The sequence below is a fragment of the Theobroma cacao genome, chromosome 9 (assembly GCF_053813885.1).
Source record: "Theobroma cacao isolate CCN51 chromosome 9, ASM5381388v1, whole genome shotgun sequence".
Classification (NCBI taxonomy): Eukaryota; Viridiplantae; Streptophyta; class Magnoliopsida; order Malvales; family Malvaceae; genus Theobroma; species Theobroma cacao.
The window spans coordinates 19,081,880-19,091,119 of record NC_142647.1 but is presented as its reverse complement, the minus strand read 5'-3'; the positions used below and the strand labels follow the sequence as shown (position 1 = coordinate 19,091,119).

The following is a 9,240-nucleotide window of genomic DNA, read 5'->3' as shown; positions in this document are numbered from 1 at the left end:
ATCAAGGTAAAACAAAACAGTTCATATAATCCACAAACCACAAATCCAGCCATTCATGCCATCACATTGTCATAAGCCATCAATTTAAACCACACATATATATATAGATAACACAAGTATATAGTCTCCACTTACTCAATTTCCAAAATCATCATTGAATTGCAAAACAATTTATAAATCTCATTCATTTAACCATCACTTAACTTATAAAACATAAAAATCTACGGTTTAAGTTCATTATTCTTTAAAATCATAAAAACGAGTATAAACTACTTTAGATAGTTAAGATGAATATTTGATTACTCACAATAACGGAGTTTGGAGCACTCCTATTCTTGGTCCTCGGGTACGATATCTTTACCCTTATCAAAGGGCTCACCACCTATACATAATACACGACACGTAATTCAATATATTTGTGCCAAACTGTTATAAAACTATTTCAGGCTCTATATGAATGCATGAAATTGGATGAGAATTGTTCGAATAATCACTTAAAGACGGTGTTCTACGCGGGTTTAATTATGATCGGACTGAATTAGTATTCGACCTAACTCGAACTATACACTATTGAATTAACCAAAACATCTGATTCAACTTCAAATATATTCATTACACTTCCAATATTCCCAATACACCAAAGTACCCCAATGAGCTTGATTGTGACTTAATTCATCATAACCGAAATTCATTCTGATTTCGAACTAACGTGCTAATCAGTGTTAACATAGTCCAATAAATCCATCTACATCATTAGGAATCAAATCCATCATCAACATGTCATCTATAAAATTCGGCCAAAGAGGGTTGTTGAAGGGCATGTGATTTTCTTGCTTGTTTTTCATGCCAAACATCATCAAACAACTAAAAACACTAAGATATCATGAAATCTAGCAAAATCCACCATCAAAACTTCTCTCCCTATATTCAGCCAGCAAGTATTCCCTCATGGAAACTTGTGTTTCCTTCATAGAAAATGAAAAAGAAAGCATGGGAAAGGTAGATCTTAAGCTAAAATTGAAAAATCTTACCTTTGATTGCTTTGTTCTTTGAAATTCAACAAATTTCTCTTGAATTTTCCTCTCTAGGGTTTGTTTCTATTCTTTTCTCTTTGTTCTTTGCTTTGGCCGACCATGAAGAGTGAAATGGGAAAGTTTATAAAGGAAATTATAAAAATATTAAAGCTTGACATGTGTCACCATGTGATTGGTCAATGTTTAAAACTTAACAATTAAGCATTTTCTCACCACCAGATGTAATTTATTAATTATCCAAAGTATAAAATAATAATAGGTGAAATTCATGGGGTTGACAAGTGTTATGGTGGTGTAAAATTCCAAAAATTCCAATTACATCCTCGTGGACACATAAAATGACTGTTTTGCCCTTATGTTCAGAAAAGTGTCGAAATTAAAATTTTTCATTTCTCAAATTCAAATCATGCTCCAATTAGTCAAACTTGGTCAAAAATTTCATCCAACATTCCCATTTTGCCCCTACATTATGAAAATTCCTAATTTGACTCCAAATTAATCCTTGAACTCTGAATCACCATATTAAGACATTCTAAGGTTCAATAACTCTCAAATATATCCTAAAATCTCTATTCAAACTAGTTTAAGGTTTTAATCGACTTAATTGTACCACTAGGTACGATACCGACTTTTAACGATTCTCCGAGGCATCCCAGTATGTAGATATGTTATCAAGTACATGAATGACATCACAAGTATATAATAGAGCAGGGCTTGACAAAAAGGGAGAAAGCTTACCGTACAGTGTAGTTTTGCTATTGACCAGAGCTTCAATCGGTGGAAGACCTCAAATGGTTGATGAAGGATGCAAGAGTAGACCTCAAATCAAAAAGGCTAGGCTGTGTCAGACAAGAACCTTTAGGGAGAAATCAACCGGCCAATCAACTAACCTTTTTGTCGACGTTGGTTCGATGAGCAAATGTTGACTAAAGGTGGTGTTTGTGTAGAGAGAAAAGAAGGAGAAGAGATAAGGGAGAAATAAGGAAAAAGGCTTGCTCGAGATTTTATTTTAACTTACCGATGGGATTATTGACAAAAGTTACACTAAAATAGTCTCACCATTAAAGCTATATATGCAAATTCTGTCGGTAGACCTATAAGTAAGTTTGAGGGAGTTGCCAACGGAAATTCCATTAGTAATTTCATACCTTTGCTAATTGGATGTTCCATTTGCAGCATTGGTTGATAAATTCCAACGTTATCTCCTTGACCCATGGAATATGTTAGTCGACAGTCTTGGCGTACCATTCATTCATTTTACACTATTGTATTGCTGACAAAACTCAGTTCGTTGGTAAATTACGTCGATAAAGCTCTAGTTTTTTGTAGTGTATATGTTTTCAATATTTGACACAAACTTGGATGTTCTTTTCCTTTTTAATTTTATCAAGATATATAGCCTTGGGGTTACGAAAGAGAGTTTACCTTTTTTTTAAAAGAAAAAAATGATTAATGTATTTATACGTATCACCAGTGTTTGAATCTTCTTATTTTTTAAATAAAAAAAATTCATAAGAAAAATACATCAACTTTAATCTTCTATGTAATTTTAAAAATTGAAGGTTTTAAGACTGAACAATTGACTTGAATTTTAAACAATATACTATTTTCTTGGATTAAACAAGATCGAGAAAACCTGGAGTCTTAATCAATATATTAGTTTTCTCATCCTATAGTTATAATACTTATTTAATTTTTTTTGTGTAAAATAGGAAACCATTCAACAAATGCGTAAAAAAATATACACGAGCTGTCCTTTTTTAGTTACTATAGAAAATATTCAAGATATAAGCAAATAATTAAACTACTTGATCAAAAATAAAGAATTACATAAAGGGCTATTTATAATAGCTAACTAAACCTAAACCTATTTGGTGTGCAAGTAAAGTAATTATAATAGCCAACTAAACCTAAACTACTTGGTGTGTAAGTAAAGAAAATAGTAAATAAGGAAGTATTCTAACCTTAGACTTCCTTGGAGTACAAGCAAAGTAAAAAGAAAATAGGAAAATATTCTCCCTAAAATATTTTCAAAAATTAATAATTACAGCTCATGCTGACACTCCCCTTCAAGTTGGAGCATAGATATCAATAATGCATAACTTGTCAATTATACCATGGACCAGTTTCCTTGAAACTACTTTCGTGAGAATATCAACTAACTGACCTTCAAACTGGACAAATGGAAATTGTATAATTTTTTGATCAAGGTTCTCCTTGATGAAATGTCGATCAATTTCAACATGCTTTGTGTGATCATGTTGTACAAGATTTTGTGTAATTTCAATTGCTGCCTTATTATCACAATAAAGATTCATAAGTTTTGCATATTGAATTCCCAACTCTTTGAGAATACTCCTAATCCATAATAATTCGCATACACCATGAGCCATACCTCGAAATTCAGCTTCTGCACTTGATATTGTCACAACCTTCTACTTCTTGCTTTTCCAAGTGACAAGATTACCTTCCACGAAAATAAAATAACTAGATGTGGATCTTCTAGTTATTTGATCACCTGCCCAATTAGAATCTATAAATCCTTTAATGTTGAGACACCATTTTTCGAGAATAACAAACCTCTGCCCAGAGCACTCTTCAAGTATCTTAAGATTCAATATACTGCATTCATATGTTCTTCACTTGGTGCATGGATAAACTGACTTACGACACTTATAGCATAAGCTATATCTGGTCTTGTGTGTGACAAATAAATTAATCTTCCAACCAACCGCTAATAATGACCTTCATTTGTTGGAACTTGATCTGGAAAAATTCCAAGCTTATGATTCATCTCTATGGGTGTATCTACTAGTTTGCAAGCAAGCATTACGATTTCGGTTAAGAGATCTAGCACATATTTCCATTGCAAAAAGGAAATCCCTTATTTCGATCTTGTAACCTCAATCCCTAAGAAATATTTAAGTTGGCCCAAATTCTTCATTTCAAATTTAATAGCCAAATATTCTTGTAATGCTTTCATTTCATATGGGTCATCTTCTATCAAGACCATATCATCGACATACATGATTAAAGTTGTTACCTTCCCCTCTTTGTGTTTTATAAACAAAGTATGGTCTGAGTTACTTTGCTTATAACCAAATGTTTTCATTATAGAAGAAAACCTCCCAAACCAAGCTCTAGGTGATTGTTTCAGCCCATATAGTGACTTTTTTAGTTTACAAACTTTCCTTTTACACAAAGAACTATGTTTAATTCCTAGTGGTAACTCCATGTAGACTTTTTCCTCTAAGTTTCCATTGAGGAAAGCATTTTTAACATCAAATTGTTGTAAAGGCCAATCTCGATTTGCTGCTATAAATATGAGAATGCGAATAGTATTGATCTTAGCTACTGGTGCAAAAGTCTTTTGACAATCCACCCCGTACCTCTGCGCATACCTCTTTGCAACTAACCTTGCTTTATATCTATCAGTGCTTCCATCTGCTTTGAGTTTCACTGTAAATACCCATCTACATCCAATTATTTTCTTTCATTCCGGTAAGGGAACCAGTTCACAAGTAGCATTCTTTAGCAAAGCCTCAATTTCTTCATTCATTGCGTTGATCCATTATGGATCTTTTAATGCACCTTGCAAACTACTAGGAATAGATACAGTGGATAATTGATTAATAGTGAGTGCATACGATTCAGACAATCTATGGGAGGACACATAGTTGCTAATTAGGTATTGGACCTTAGCTTTAGGATTAGGTTCAAATTGTTTATTTAGGACTCCTTTATTCGATCGTTGTGAATATTTACGAACATGTGTTTCATGAGACTCATCTGATATGGGATTCAAGATTTCATAAGATTCATCAAATATGGGATTTGAGATTACCTCATCAGATATGGGATTTGGGATTCCTTGAAGAAGAACATTCTGGGTTGATTCTTCAGATAATGGTGTAGGCGTAGGCATGGGCAATTCTAAGTACTCTGTAATAGAAACACCTGATTCATTTGCAGCAATAACTAACTGACTCTCAATTTCATGAATACTATCACGACATCGTTGAACACTTTTTCTAAATTTTGAGGACTTTGTAACGGAAGCACCTGATTCACTTGCAGGAAGAACTAACTCACTCTCAATTTCATGAATACTATCACAACATTGTTGAACACTTTTCCCAAAATGTTCAGTCACTTCCTCTAACTCCATAAACTCCTATCCTCTACCACCTTATTGTAACACATTCTCTTTACTAACGCTCTCCCTTGAAGAGAAGGTCTAGAGACTCCCCCTGAATAATAAGGCTTTAATTCACAAAAAGAAACATCCAAGGTTACATGTAATTTACGGGTTTGAGGGTCATAGCACCTATACCCTTTCTGAAAATCAAAATAGCTAACAAAGACACATCGTTTTGCAAGTGGATCAAGTTTATTTCGTAAGTTTTTAGGAATGTGAACATATGCAATGCAACCAAAAACATGTGGTTCAAGATTAAGGAGATGGGGAGCTGAAAGTAAAGATTACATTTTTTGTTGAGGGGTTTGAAAGTCTATTACCCGAAAAGGTATTCGGTTAATAAGGTAGTTAGAAGATTTTACAGCTTCTCCCCAATAAAATCGAGGCATGTTCATGCCAAGGAGAAAGACACGAACCATTTCCAATATCTATCTATTTTTCCTCTCTGCCAATCCATTTTTTCTGTGGATTATAGGTACAATAAGTCTGATGACAAATCCCATGATGGCTCAAAAAATCGTTAAAAGATCCATCATACTTAATACCATTGTCCATTTTTAAAGCACGAATTTCCTTTCGGTATGAAGTGCCCACCATAGTCTAAAATTTTTGAAATGCTGTGCATACATCACTTTTATTTTGAAGTAGAGATACCCAAGTCATTCTAGTGCGTTCATTAATAAATGTAACAAAGTAATAAGCTTTAAAGATAGAAGGAATTTTTATAGGACCCCAAACATTAGAGTGAATAACCGCCAAAGGTTCTGAACTTTTATTCAAACTTGGTGGATAAGAAATACGATGGCTCTTAGCTAGTTCACAAATATCACAATGAAAATCTAAAAAATTCAAACTTGAAAATAGATGTGGTTGTAACTTCCTAAGATAACTGAAAGAAAGATGTCCTAATCTTCGGTGCCATAGCCATATAGTCGCTCGAGCCTTGTCTTTACTACTACTTAGATTCACCTTGCTTAATTTTGGCCTCCCACTTTCTGTTAACTTAAAATAGTAGAGTTTGCCCCACCTAACACCATAACCAAAAATCTTTTGAGTAAGAATGTCTTGAAAATTGCAAAATGAGGGCCAAAAGGTTATAGTGCAATCAAGAGCAGAGGTAATTTGGTAAAAACAAAAGATTACATTCAAGGGATGGAACAACAAGAACTGTATCCAATGTAAGAGTATTAGATAATATGATAGATCCTTTTCTAATAACAAGACATGTACACCATTAGCTGTGGAGATAAAAAATTAAGAAGAATGAAGGATTGATTGTAACTAACTAAAGTCGTTAGTCATATGGTCAGATGCACCTGTATCAATAATCCAAGTATTATTTTTAGAAGTTGCAGAGAATACTGATGCCTCACCACCCATACCTGAGTAGGCAATGTTTGCTGTAGGCTTCGATTGTTTTTCTTCAGCGGATGTCACCATGGCTTTCCCTTCAATTTTCTTTCTAGATTTCTTTGTAAAGTCCTACCACTCAAGATAGCTAATGATTTCATAACATCGCTGTTTCAAATGACTTGTTTCACCACAATAAGTACATACCAAAATGTCAGATTTTCTGGTTGATTGATTGCTTCGATTCTTTGAGGAGCTAGACGATGGTCCTTGCCGAGTTCAATTGGCTAGCATAGTTGTGCCCTCAAGATTCGGACGAGAGCTTCTCATCGTCTGTCTTTGTTGATATTCTCTCCTGACATATGCATACGTGCTTTCCAAATCAAGTTTTGGATCTTTTTGTAAGATTTCTCCACTGGCATGATCAAATTCAGAATCACGTCCACTTAGAAAAATATGGACTCGAAGCCTAGCCATCACGGAATGCAATTGAACTACACCTTCAACTGTTCCTTCTTGCGATATAGTCTTGTGATCAATTTTTTGAAAAATAGCCACAAGTTCATTATAGTATATAGATAATGGTCGACCATTTTATTTGGTAGAGAAAGATATCTGATTCAATTCAAAAATACAAGTCTCATCCGAACCATCATAGAAGGTTTTCGATAAAGCTTCCCATATCTCCTTGGCTGTGGGAAGATGAATAAATCGTTGCATCAGTGATGGACTCATTAAATCAATAAGCCAGCCTTTCACTTTGTGATCTTCAGTAATCCATGTTCCAAGATTCGGATCTCCAGGTGTAGGTTTTTTGCTTCTCCAGTGAGGTAGCCAGCTTTGCTGCGAGCGCCAATACGCATCTGCATGAGTTGAGACCATAATGAGTAATTTGTCTCATCTAGTGTAATACTGGTAAGAAACACTTAATTATCTTAATGGATAATAATTGGTGGTGTTGGGTTACCGGGTACGGTTGGAACCATGGAATTGCTTGGTTTAGTTGAAACAATGGAATTGGTTTCTACCATGTCGTTTTAGATGAATAGAAGAAAGAAAAAAAATGTGATGGTGATTTTTGAGTACGAGATTTGCATTAAAGAGTTCTTTTCGGATTAAAACTGCTTTGATACCATGTAAAAAATATTCAAGATCTAAACAAAGAATTAAACTGCTTAATCAAAAATAAAGAATTAAACTGCTTAATCAAAAATAAAGAATTACATAAGGGGCTTTTTATAATAGCTAACTAAACCTAAACTTACTTGGTGTGCAAGTAAAGTAATTATAATAGCCAACTAAACCTAAACCTGATTGGTGTGCAAGTAAAGAAAATAGTAAATAAGGAAGTATTCTAACCCTAGACTTCCTTGGAGTACAAGCAAAGTAAAATGAAAATAGGAAAATATTCTTTCTAAAATATTCTTTCTAAAATATTCTTAAAAATTAATAATTACAGCTCATGCTAACAGTTATTCTTAAAAATATCAATTAAATTACATGTTTCAGGTAGGTTTACCTTTGAAGATATATATAATATTCATTTAAGTTGAAAATGAGAGTAGTCAAGGCCCTACAATAATGATTTATTAATCTAATTCTTTCAAAAATTTAATCTTTGGCATTACAATATTCAAGAATGGTTCAATGCGAAATTTCTAGTTAATTTGATCGATCTTTGTTTGTAAAGAAGAAAAAAAATGACGCGGAACTCTGGAAGTAACTTCCGTCTCTATTTCTTACACCGGCCTTTCATTTCACTGTATTTATTGGGTTGGGGCCTCCGCCACTCAGCTCAAGAAAAAATTTTCCTTTGTTAATTTGAAATCATATCCTTGCCTTATTGATCTGCTAACAAAGGTTGTATATCTTGATTTTATTCTTCCTTTTAATACATATATGTATAGTTATTTGTTTTCAATTGATAAATTTGGCCTACCATGTAAGGTCACCCCCACCAATTTTCTTTCTATATATATATACATATTTGTACCTTGACTAAGTTAATAAATTCAATAATTTTTTTTTTTTTTACAGAAAGGTTGGCAAGAATCGACTAGATACGCCGACTCTGCTAAGAATAAATCACCAGAGTCACCCACATCAGCTTGAGCTGAAACATAGCCAAGTCCCTTACTATCGCGATGGGTGTAAAGAGCCAGGGTTTGGACTGTGCTACAAATGCCCCAACAATGACTACAATTTCTTTCTGGGCAAGGAATGTGGAATTAATCTTCCTTCCCATTCTCACCAACTTCTACAAAATTGTCATTTCAAATTTTACAGGGAAAATCCGCGACGACATGTTAGAATCTGTGACCCTTGTGGAAAAGTTATACAAGGGTTCCTCGACCAGTGCTCACATAACCTGGACATGACCTACATCCTTGCTGTGCAAAGCTTCCATTAAGCTTCTCTGACAATAGGATGGAAATTTACCTTCGTAAACTCTAAATGCTTAAAATGCCAAAGGAAGGAAACATTTAGTTGGTTTTATGTTGCAAAGTGTGGGGAGTATTGTTACCACGTTGCTTGCATGAAAGAAGCCTTGGCTTGAGAATTGGAAAATGGATTATTTTCAACTTGATCCTGCCAAGAATGGAAATTTTGTGTTGCAAAATTTGGCCCCGAAAGAGGTAGCAGAGATGGGCAAAGCTC

General features: G+C 34.1%; 1 pseudogene; it reads right to left on the bottom strand.

Moving 5' to 3' along the window:
• Positions 1 to 6,259: 6,259 nt before the first annotated feature.
• LOC148760813 (uncharacterized) lies at positions 6,260 to 7,613 on the bottom strand (annotated as a pseudogene).
• Between the last annotated feature and the right edge of the window lie 1,627 nt (positions 7,614 to 9,240).